The sequence below is a fragment of the Atta cephalotes genome (assembly GCF_000143395.1).
Source record: "Atta cephalotes unplaced genomic scaffold scaffold00048, whole genome shotgun sequence".
NCBI lineage: Eukaryota > Metazoa > Arthropoda > Insecta > Hymenoptera > Formicidae > Atta > Atta cephalotes.
The window spans coordinates 684,212-697,083 of NW_012130112.1; positions in this window are offsets into that span (position 1 = coordinate 684,212).

Genomic DNA, 12,872 nt, shown 5'->3' on the forward strand with positions numbered 1-12,872 from the left:
TCTCTCTCTCTCTCTTTCTCTCTCTCTCTCTCTCTCTCTCTCGCGCCTCTCTTTCTCTCTCTCGGTCGTTCGCACACGCGCCCGAGAGTACCCGATGTTGGAACACGAGGCCGAAATAGGGGTATCCCGGCACGAACTAGTCCGAACGAATCCGACAGAAAGAGAGAGAGAGAGAGAGAAGAAAAAGGGAGGGGATTAAGGAAAGGAAGGAGAGAGCAAGAGAGATTTTCTGCGAGCGCCTGTGCGGAAGTTACACTCTACGCACCGTCGCAAGACGGACTGTTAATACGGATAAGAATTTTTGCGAATTAATATTGGACGTCTTATATTTTCGATTCTTTTGTTTTGCAATAATATTTTATTTTTTCAACGAACCGTAGATAGCTGGAAAGTTAGACCAAAATAAAAGACAACTTAACGAACTAAATAATATTAATTAAACTCGATAACGATATTGAAGAATATGTCAAGTTTGAATAATCTTTCAACACATTTTAATGACATATATTTTACGTATTATATATAAAATATTATATACGATATATATAATATTTGTCGTTAAAATTTATGAAACAATTATTTGAACCCGGCGATATTTTATTAAATATCGTTATCATCTTTAATTAAGTTATTTAGCTCACCTTTATTTCAATGTATATGTATATGTATATATACGTATTATATTATTATATACCAAATTATATATTTTAAAATATAATGTTGTATATTATATTATAAAATAATATAATATTACATAATATTGTGTATCGCATTAGAGTTCATTTATTCATGATACTGTTTTCTCTTGGATTGTCATAAGCTATCGATATTTTCAAAGAGAAAGACTCTCTGGTATCTTGTGATACGATATCGAATGACTTGACTGAAAGTATCCGTATTCTATTAAGTCTAAGCCTCTCCACGCCAAGTGAATAAAAACACATCCGCACTTAAACTTAAGCATTCCTTTAGTCGTGGGAAACGGATAGGATATATCGACTCGGTTCTCGTTCAAGCGATAGGCTTCTTGTATCGTTCCGACTTTAGTGGCGCGCGGATGGAGCCCGAAAAGTTAACCTTCTTCCCTCTATCCCACTCTCGCTTTTCCTCGATACCTCTTAAACTTCGGTTAAACTCTTTCTATGGTGACGTAATGCGGTCTACATTCAGGCGAATTCGATATAAGTGCATCGAGTTATATAGAACGTTTTTCTTCGAAACTTTAAGTTATGCGGTATAAAGTCAAATACGCAATAGAGAGAGAAAGAGAAATATATATACGTATGAATACATGTTAAAACTTGTCTGTGAGCATCCGAGATTGCCTCGCATGAAGTACATTATACAGTGATGTATCATCAAAGACAATACGTTATAGACAGGTCGAGAGTCTCGTGTCTCATGCAGCGCGACTGCAGGGCAAATTATCTTTTTTTCTTTTATAGCAAGAAGTAAAAGGATTAGGTCTTTGAGAAATAAGAGCTGGAAATGTTTCAGTTACCTCCTCCTCATGTTAAATGATTCCGTGTTCAAGCGACGCTTATATCAAATTCCATCTAGCATGTACGGCGTCAGGTTGCACCTGAAGGCGTAGTAAACCGAATGAGAGCGGCAGGGATGTAATCGTAGAGGAAGGCCGAGATATCACGGGTGTGTGCACGCGGAGTCGCCGCCGCAAGTAAAATACGAGGAGTATGTAATGAGAATTCCTAATATCCAAAAATCAAAGGTACTGCAGGAAAATGCAACTTTCACTGGTGCATCAATAGCGCGCATTTTTCGCTTCCGAGAACGGAAACGCAGAAAAAAACAGATATATGCGAGTGCACGAAAAGCAATGTTGTGTTTGCGGACGTCAGGTACAACTGGGAACCTGTGACGGATTTATAGTACGCGGGGCCCACGGCGCGCCGCCATTTTTCCGAGACCCCGTTATTGATCTGTCAAAATATTGATCCGCCTGAGAATGTTCTTAAATGTCGAAACGCGCACGGGGCGGCGCGAAATGCAATTAATTAGAGTTACCATTGTGACGATAAAACATTCATAATATAAATTATCGTAATAATAATTGCTAGTCTGTTTTTAATTATAACTTCTATTACAATATATCTGCAAATTTAATTGCGTATTTGATTATAATTTAACAGAAATCGAATTGATTCACATATTTTCTCATATCTCTCTCATTTCGAGCGTCAATTGTAGTAATTTTAGGCAAGTCCAACAATCGGTATACATCTCGAAAAATTTCCCGGAATTGTCCCGGACGGAGGAAAGAAAAGCAGAAAGAAGAAAATTATGCACTGACACGTTTCTTTCTCCGGACAGCAGTATTTTTTTCTTCTTGCCTTTATTTCCGAAGCATGAAGCCCTTGAGCCCTGTAGTATCGCGCGTAAATCCGCCGTGGCAACACGGGACTCTCCGAAGTAATCAGAATCGCGTCTATTCGCGCGCCATCCTTCTCACCCTCCCCGCGTCGTCTCGTTCCATAAACATCCTCTCTGTCCTATTTCTTTCATAGAGCGCCCGGCCTTCTTGCCCCCCGCATCTGACACGTCCGGATGTGCCATCGCGTCTAGACGTAAACGTGCGCCCCATTCCGCAGCCGATCCCGGACTTTCGTTTTTACAAGCTCGTGTCTATAAACGGGAAACGATGGTCCAAGAGCGAGATGGACTGGCTAATGCAGATTGACCCGGATCGGCGTATACAAGACGCATGTACGTCAAGAACCGAGTCATTTGTTTCCTTCTCTCCTCTGCAGTAGCTGCTTCCTAACTGCAGGGCACGCAGATCAGATTAAGGACGCGAGCGCGAGCACGAGCGCGCCGAGAGACTAACGACGGGGCTAGCGATGCGACAGGAGATAGACGCCCACTGTTGGCCCGATACTATTGTCGCGGTCTATCTATCGCGCCACCGTGACTAGCCGCATCGGTAGTCAACGCCGACAGCGGACGACGGGGAATCACGGCGGTCCCTTCACGCCGCGCCGCAGAGGTCCGTTAATCCGCGCGGAACGCGTCGAGGTGTCGACATCGTGCACGGCGCTAATGAAATTACTCGATACTCGCCGCCATCGCATCACACAAACGGACGGAGCATTAACCATCGCGCTTAGTTACCGGTTGCCGTTATATATACAATAGACATGGATGGCGGTTCTCCAGATCCTAATTTCGTAACCACGAAATTGGTTACGACTACGAGGATACGTCAAGAAGCGTAGTCGATTATCGGCGCTCGTGGGATTTTATCAGTGTCACGATATAAAACGAAAAAACTGGATTTTTTTTCCATTTCGTGATGGATGACGTTAGCATTATATCAAACAATCTCAGCACGTTGCTAATGGGTCGCTTGGTAGATGAGGCTCGCGTGAATCGTCGGACTGTAATTCCGGTGGTGTGACGTATCGAGGTGTCGATATCGCAAATATAACGAAGTTATTTGATACTTGGCAAGGGAGGAAAGACATTAGCGGGAGCATCGACAATCATGGCTACGGTGCTTCTCAATGGTATACAAGGATGCAGCCTTGCAGAACGTAATTTCAAGACGACGTCATGAACATGATGGAATTACGTGATAGTTAGTCCGAACCAAATTGACATGTACATAGCTACTTAATTACTATTGACCAATATAGCATAAGAGTACATCCCTTCCAGATTCTCCTTTCGACTTTGCTAATGAGATTAAGAGCTCGATATGTCTGAGAATAATTAGAGAAGCTCAACGAATAGGAAATAGGAAATAAAGGCCCATAACGGTCGAAGTTGGATCTTTAATGCTTAAATAATTCAACCGTTATGAGCCCTTATTTTTTATTGGTCGAGTTTTCACTCTACTTACGGTCCAATATCTTATTGTTTAATAATTAGATTAGTTCGAAAAAAAGAATCTTATCCAGTGAAAAATTATTGATTAAAAAGACATCTAATTAACATAAATATGTTTAAAACACATCTATAGATATCAAATAAAACTTTCATGCCTTTTATCTTATGGTATAATTTTTTATTTACAAGAAATAAAAGTCTGTTACATTCATCTGGTGATGTTCTTATTCCGTGTATTATTCGCGTTATAAACACGTTCAATATATGTCTTTTCATCCTGTTATTTTTTATTGGACAAGAGATAAAAATAATGTTAAACGTATTTAAAAATTACGTATTTGCAAAAAAAAAACATTATCTAAAAGCTTTTTGATTGGTTATGAAAAGTTATTTAAATGCTTATTATATAGGTATATAATAATGTAGACTTTTAATAGCCTCCTTTTCCATCTGTCAAAGTCTTTAATTCTATGAGACCAGATTTTACGGAATAAAAAATAAAGTGCAAATTTGGAGTTAAATGCCCGTGATAAATCGCCAATGATAACGTGCAAGTAGCCTTCTAAACAGACTCTTCTAAAGAGTTTAATTTCAGTGATTTGCACGACACATCAGATAACTCGATTGCGTTATCGCCAACCGTGTGCGGAACGAAACTGTCTGGCAGTCGAGTTTGAGGTACAAACAGATGAAGCGTTAAAAATCCCGGCCGCCAGGTCTCGTCGTGCGCAACTACGAATATGGAAATTTCAGGGGTTTCGACTCGGAGGCCACTAACGAGCGTACCGTGCACGCTTCCAGTAGCGCTGGCATGGTATACACATGTATACGCGGCTCTGTGATGGTGACGGTGGCGATGGCGACGGCGGTGGCAGCGGTGGGCCGGAAGGGTTAATCCTATCTAGCGTAATAGTAACAGGTCAACGGCATCTTTGCGAGGAGCAAACTTACCTGGCCCAACAAGCTATACATCAAATTGCATCTCTTGACGAGCTTAGCTTTCACAAGACGACCGGGACGTACAGTGATGATAAAAACGTCGACCGGAAGTCGACGCCGCGTCGCAACGAAGAACAAAGCTACGGGAAATGTCGTGCGGAAGGAGCGTTAGTTGTCGCGCGGAACGAACATTCGTCCTTGAACGTACCAAGTTTTTCCGCCGAAACTGTCCTGGCGCGTCTCTCCACCGTCCGGAATTACATCTAGGATATATGAGCCGTTTATCTTGAAGATGGCGGACGGAGAAACGGGACTCGAAGCAAGTCGCGGCGAAGAACTTTGAATACGGAATTCAGCCACGCCGCGCAGTCTTCGTATATCTAGGCGTTTAGAGCGCTGAATGCGGCTGTGTTGTCAGCACGCGATAACAATAAACGCGGTTTTCGCATTAGACAAGTGAAACTCTGTATTAAACGCTGATAATCAGTTGGTGCTTACAATTACGCACCATTACATCTCCCTCTTTCATTCACTTTCGAAAAGTTTTATATTTATTACGGGCTAATATTTGTTTAAAACGTGCTCACAGTACTTCAAACGTGCGTCTAATGTGTAAAATATAGTAACCATATGAAAGAGCTCAATGCTGAAATATGTTCTGAGAAATGTGTAATAGAAAAAAATGACAAACACGAAAGCGTAGGTTTTCAAAACGTTCGCAAATGTGCATACACATTTCCCGGAGCTTTTATATTTATCTTCTATGCATATGTTTTGCGCGCTGTTGTTAATTAGGGCACGAAGCAAAATCGCGAATCCATGTTGAATTCGCGTTCGCCGGCAAAAATAGTGATTCTGAGTGTAGTGCAAAATCTGTGCGTGAAATTATATTTTAGGTATTTATACCGGAGACGACCTAAATTCTCGTTCAATAAAATGAGACGTCACAACGTTTCAATTCCTCTTTCTCCTTTTCCTCTTCGAAAAATCTAGCTGCTGACGCTGGATGTGACATATTTGCGCACATTTACGAAGCACACCTGGATATAAAAGTATAGATAATACATACGTATTATAGTTGGTTTGTATCTACGATATCTTCGTTGCATCTTCGTTCGCATAACACTTGAACCCCAACCGGAAGTCTTGCGATGTTCGCAAAGACGCGTTTGACGTTCATGGCCTTCCCAACTTGGCACGTCCTTTATAAAAGTTCAAGACGCGGTCATAACCCTTTATCACGAAAAAGCAGCGCTATTGTTACGGGGCTACAGTCCTGCTCCCGTTGTCGTAAAACACGCACCGAACTTGCTAAGTACTCGAGTGAGTACTAGCGCGAATACATAAAATTCGTTTTAACGCAAATAATAAGCCGGGAAAACGCGTTTCGCGACCTCGTGGAAAACTCGCCACTGTGTTCTTTGTAGCTCTCTTTCTCTTTATTTCTTTCGCTTTATCGAGAAGCACGGGAACCGTACGTTTGTTTTCGTAGGAAATTAAGATCCCGACTTAATGAAATTTCAAAGTGACGTGTCATACGTTTGTTCATTTCTTAATATCAAGAACGGCACTGTAACACGTTCCTCTGCATAGTTGAAAAAAATTTATATTAAATTTAACACATTTCATTAAACAAATTCACTCAAATTTTGATAATGTCAATTTCACACAAGATAATATTAGAAATAACTTTTTACCGAACAATGAGCGACTACTAAATCCTGTTGGAGATTATTCAAGATAAAAACAACATATATTGTATAACATTGATTTTTTAAGGTGCCGACTTTTTGTGAATATTTATCAAAAAATTTAAAAAATAATGGAATACAAAGAAACAAAATGTCATAAAAAAAGAAAGATATCTATAAAAAAAATCTATTTAAAACATAAAAATTTTTTTTAATAATAAAAGACAAAAAGTACAAAAAAAATTACTCTCATCATCTCCTTGTTGATTATTCTTGGGTTCGATAAAGAACGAGACAAGACTGAATTTATCAGATCACTATATTGTGAATTCGCCATTTTGATTTCTATATTTTTTACATTGAATTGCCTGTCTGTAATATGAAAGCTTTTTATCATATTTCCAAAACTCAAAAATAGCTTCAATATCTTGGGTTTAAATGCAACGAATTAATTAGGGTAAATATAACAGTTAGTGGACATGAATCAATTGTTGAACAAAGTGATATAAATCATTCCAAATATAAAGTTTTTAATGCACGATTCTAAATTAATTCATTGTTAAATTTTTATAAACAACAAATTTATTTAGAGTCATATAATTAAAAGTTTAATATTAAAAATTACATATCATTTTGTCCAACGAATTGGGTCAGATCCATTAACCATCCACTAACTGATACATTTACCTTATACATTCATTTATAAGTGCCAAGAATAGTTTTTACCTTTAAAATTGCATCTTTGCATATATAAAAAGAATATTTGTCTATTATTTTTTATTACTCTACACAAAGTTTCAATAAAATTAGCAAGTAACACAAACATATAGAATACTCGTTAGTTTAATACATTCTATTGTACCTGCTTACGAACATTCATAAAAGTTATCAGGAAAGTTACTGAACACTCAATATAATTATGAAAAATACGATTTTACATACATTATCTTTAACATACATTAATATCTTACGTAATATTTTACATAATATTTTAACTTTTCTTGCTCAATTTTTAAAACATAAACACATTTAGTTTCGAAATCTATAATATTGTAAATAATTTCTAATTTTTTTGAAATACTAATGACATCTATCGCTGATATTTTATTTTCTAATAATAAAAATGTTTATTGATATTTTTATTTATTTTTATAAGAATTACTGCAAAAAATGAATGCACAAATAATGTACACGTATAAAGACATTTCCAGATATGGCCAATGTATACGCTAACTTTGCACACGTTCGCTAAATATTAGCCTACATTCAATATAGATAATTATGTATGTCATGTGTATGATATTTGCTGATGTTGGCGAACGTTGGCCATATCGTTTGGAGACGCCTTAAGAAAATGATGTGATAATGCTACGTTATTTTCAGAAGTTTTGTTAGCTTTAAACAACGTTATTTAAATAATATAATAATACTCATGTATTTTGTGCATTTTACACTTTAACTTTAACAAAGAAATTGGGAACCAACGCGGAAAATTAAAAAATTATGAATCTTTGGCAATACATAAAGGATATTCGTAATAGGTAATTTTTGCTGTTTGAATTCACCCTAGGATGAAAATTCGATAAAAATCAATTTTTAAAGATTAGCGTAGTTTTGGTTACTTTTTCATCGACAAACAGAACAAAATTTCAAAGAAAAAATTATTTTTTTAAATAAGACTTATCGATTAGGAAATTTATTATTTGTTTAATTATATGAACAATTCAAAATTATCGAAATTATGAAGAATGAACATATCATAACGTGTAACAAAAGGTGGCAATAATGACTTCTCTCTTTGCAATCAAAAAATCCCTAAAAAACCGAGATTTACTAGATTATTCTTTTGAAATTGTGTCCGTCGTAATGAATTTATTATTTTAATTTATTATTTTAATTTTTTAATCTTTATCTTAAATCGAATAAAATATTATCAAATTTCCATAGACCATAATAAAAATCGAACAAACAGTGTACAAAACAAAAAGAGTGGAATCCAAACCGTCCACAAAAAAGGATATTCACATATTGTTAAAAAAACACAAAAATTTTTAATAAGAATCGGTTTTAACGCGAATATAAAATTTTTTTCTGTGTATAAAATGCAAGGTAAAGTAATTCGCTATTCGAGTAATCCGGTGTCGTCATTTATCCGAATAATTATTACGAGGAAATATCGCAAAGCTCGCTCGCTAATCTGCTCGCGATAAGCGGAGTTATCACGAATTATCCACGAAGAGAAAATAATTTCATACATAAGCAAACGGATACGATACACGCCTTTCACATCGTGTCATCGGGAATCGCACGAGTGTATATCCTTCTCTCATCGCTTCTACTTCCCTTATAAACATCCTTAAAGCGTTACGCGATCGATCACGAATAAGTGATTGATCTGACCCGGGATCGGTCGGGCGGATAAAATCCAGGATAAGTAATACTTTTTAAAGCGCCTGGCGCGGCGAAGAGCTGGTTGGAACGGGAGATCGCGCGAAATGAAAAATATCCACCGACGATTGCAGACGTGACGTCGGTACGCCGCAGTATCATACGGGATGAAAGGGAAAAATAGCAAGGAGGGAGGAGGAGAAAAACGCGAAAACGTAGAGGTTTATAGTTGGCGCGACATAGAGAGTGAGACGAGCATGAGCGAAAAGCATCGAATATGCACGATATAATCCGCGTTGATCGAACGGGAACGATAAGCGTACACCCATTTCGTCTTATCAGGACGTATATTCTTATCATTACGCGTGTTAATTATAACCGTGCGCGACGGCCACTTTTCGTGTACCACCGCATTCGACTGCGCGCTATCGGAGCTCGTTCAGGTGCGGTACACGCAAAGATGGAGTTAACGGCTGCTATACCATGTATTGTACGCGAAATGCATACAGAAAGAGAGAGGTGGTACACACACACACACACACACACACACACACGTTGGCACGCGTTGGCACGGTCGCGAAGTGAAACGAGCGCTGAGTCAAGATCGCGCATAGCAGGCTCTTGCATTTATGTATTTAACATTACGCTGCACGATTCTTTTCCTTTGCCGGGCGTCCCTATTATTGCCCTTTTTGATCTCGATTGAATAATTGAAAGATAATAAATGTAATAGTGGAAATGGCGTTCGAGACGTTCCACGCACGTTGTTATTTAAATTGAAGATTATCGCGTAATGGTATGGATCTGGTGCACGCGGCAGGTTGGGAGGATCGTTTAGCCGTTCCGTAATATATTATAGCGTAATTACAGCTAGGGGAGAAAAAAAATAACGTGTTTTAATTTCAAGTCGACGTGCAACGTGAAATTGAAAAGACCACTCGATCGAACGAGTAAACATTTTGAATATATCGCAATTCTCCATTCTCGTGATACTTGTCATAAACGTTCGATAAATTGTATTTGCGAGAAAGATGTAGAAAAGGGGACGAGAGAGATAATTCTCGATTTTGGATCGCGGATAGCACAGCGAGCAAAACGTGTCCCGCCCTAACGCAAACAGGAATTTCGAATATCGCAAATATTTTTCTGTCGTATTTATCACACGAGACGTGGCGTATGGTAAAAATTCGATTTGGCAGTGGTATTCGGGCATCGCGCTCTCCCGATGCCAAGAGAGCTCGAGATCGGGGTCCAGCGGTGTCGTCTCTCTCTCTCTCTCTCTCTCTCTCTCTCTCTCTGCAAAAGAGCCGATATGACGAATCTCGAACGGGTATCCCCAGAGGAAACGACGACGCCCGACGAACGTGAGCGATATCCGGGTCAATGAATCGCGTGCACGCGCGCGCATGCTCGCGAATTTGTACATTTCGAGTATTGCACAGCCGACACAGTGTACGCGAGGAGTCGCATCCAATTAGCTTTGACAAACCTTACGCCGAGTTTATCGTTACAAAGTAACGGAATGCCCGCTTTGTGCGCATCCAAGTTCGGCAGAATAAGGCAGGCAGGGAGGCAGGGTAACGGACCTCCCGGGGATAGCTCGAGCGAACGTTCGCCACGCCGCGCCGTCCGCGTAAAGACGCGTCCGTAAGCTCGTATTCGCATGCTTCGGTACGGAGCGATCCGCCCGGCAGCTATTACGAGAACGTTGCATGTGATGCGGAGTCTGATGCGTTACGCCAGCGAAATTAACCCGCTGACGTTAACCCTTCCACTGAGATTTCCACCGGAATCTATCCGTCTGTGTTATGTCTCGTGTGACGTAACGGTCTTTTTGTCTAATTTGCATTCTTTTCGATATCCTTCTTTGAAGCACTTTGAAAAATATTTATTAATTAACACAGAGAGACAGCGTAAATAAATTATTGTAAATATTATTATGTGAAAATATATGGCAAATATGCACGCGCGCGTATAACATACAAGAGAAATCGTATATATTAAATTAAACTGTACTTAATTATCTAAACAGCGCGTATTAATAATTCTGATAAATGTATAATTGGAACTGTTATCACGATTTTCATCCATTGGCATGTAAATTACGGCCTTTCTCAAATTATTTGCGTTCCTTTTTTACGAAGCTTGTTGGATCAAAGAGATATCTCCGATTGACTTTAACATCTAATAGTAATTTCGACGCTAAAATGCGTGCTATTTTCCGCTTCGATATATAATATATTCTCTCTCTCTCTCTCTCTCTCCTTCTCTTTCATGGTCTTATATGACGTATGAATATTATATGTATTATTACAGTTGACCGCGCGCATTCGTGCCAAACTTTGGTCCGGCAACAACGGTGACACCGATGATGGCTACGGCCGGGTTTCAGAAAGGGTGTAAAACTGTATGCACTCCGGCAAAGTTGAGAGGCAGGAAGAAGTTGCGCTTCTCGTTCTCTCGGGAAGTGCGCGGTGCGGGAAGCCATTATAAAGTATAATTGTAATAAGTAAACATCTATTCATGGCGAATATAACACAAGCGTACGAGCGCTCGCCCGCGTCGACTGAAAGATTTAATAACTGGAATTAAGATCATGGGATTCTTTTTACTGGAAGAAAACAAAGGAGGGAGAAAGAGAGAAAGAGTAAAAGAGGGAAAAGTATAGAGAGGGATGGATCGCACAGTTAAATTGCAGAGCTCTCGTAGGGCGCGAATCGATCCGCAAGCACGAGCGCCAGCTTTAACTTTCAAAGATAATTCCCTCTCCTTGTAACGTGTTCTTATTTCGCTTTCTTTCTTTCACCGTCATCGGAGTTTGGATTCCACGACGACAACGACGACGACGACGACGACGACGACGATGTTTCCGATCAAAGGCGCATTAAGCGTTTCGCCTTCGACGATAGTTTCGTATCGAAGGTAACTACAAATATTTCTTAGCTTAGCTTCTCGATCACCATTCTTTTCGTCCATTTTTTTTTCTTCTTTTGACCTTTTACGTGCCGTGACATTCGAGTGTCCGAATAAATCTCTATTTTAAACAGCGAGATTATCGTTCGCGCTCTTGGCCCTCGTTCGTCGATCCTAATCAGCATTCAATATTACACGCTAAATTTCACTCGGACTTCTCTGCGAAGTTCTCTTCCGGCTGAGTCATAAAGTCGGATAAGAAAGCTTCACTTTCGCTCCATAAAGCCGCGATGAGCGGCTACTCAAGTAAATCTAGCCCAACTCTTACTGGCAAACGTGGTGGTCGAAATGTCGCAGAACGACGACGATGTTATAGCGAGTAAGTGTAAGAACGGTGCGCGTGGCAACGTGTAATACGATGAAGATGTTTTCATGCAGCTTTTAAAAATTCAAATGTAGAAAGGGTGAAGAATATAAAAATATATATTTTTGAAAGTAAAGCGCTTGCGTCTACATTAGATCTTGACCTTCTCTGTATTCGCAAAACCTTAAATCTCAAACTTTGATTCTTGAATCTCTCAAGCCTCGACTTTAAATCGCTTCAATCCTTCACGAATCCTCGGATTAGAAATACTTAATCCCCCCAACTTTTAATTTTAACCATTGAAGAGTACAATAAATTCCCCGTCGTGTACTTATCGCGCTTTGCTGTACCTACATACACCATCCCCTCGCGCGCACACAATCGAGTAGCCCCCCTTCTCATCCCCCTTGGGTCTCTCTCGCCCACTGTCGTCTCTACCGCCTTTCCTTCCACCACGATCGTGGCCATTGTGCGCCGTAGTGAAAAGTTGGCCGGGAGACAAAAAAGAAGCCTGCGTGCGCAACGGCTAAGTTAATGAGAAATAATTGAGTTAAGGCAAGTTATTTTAAGCGGAAAAGTAACCGCGGAAAAGTTGCACGAGGACAGGGTGAGAGAGAGAGAGGAGGGAGGGAGGGAGGGAGGGGGGAGGGAGGAGGAGGAGAGCCGTAGGTTCTCGCGCGCTCTGCGATGAGACGTTAAGGTTGGACCGAAACCGGAGGGCCGGACGGTAA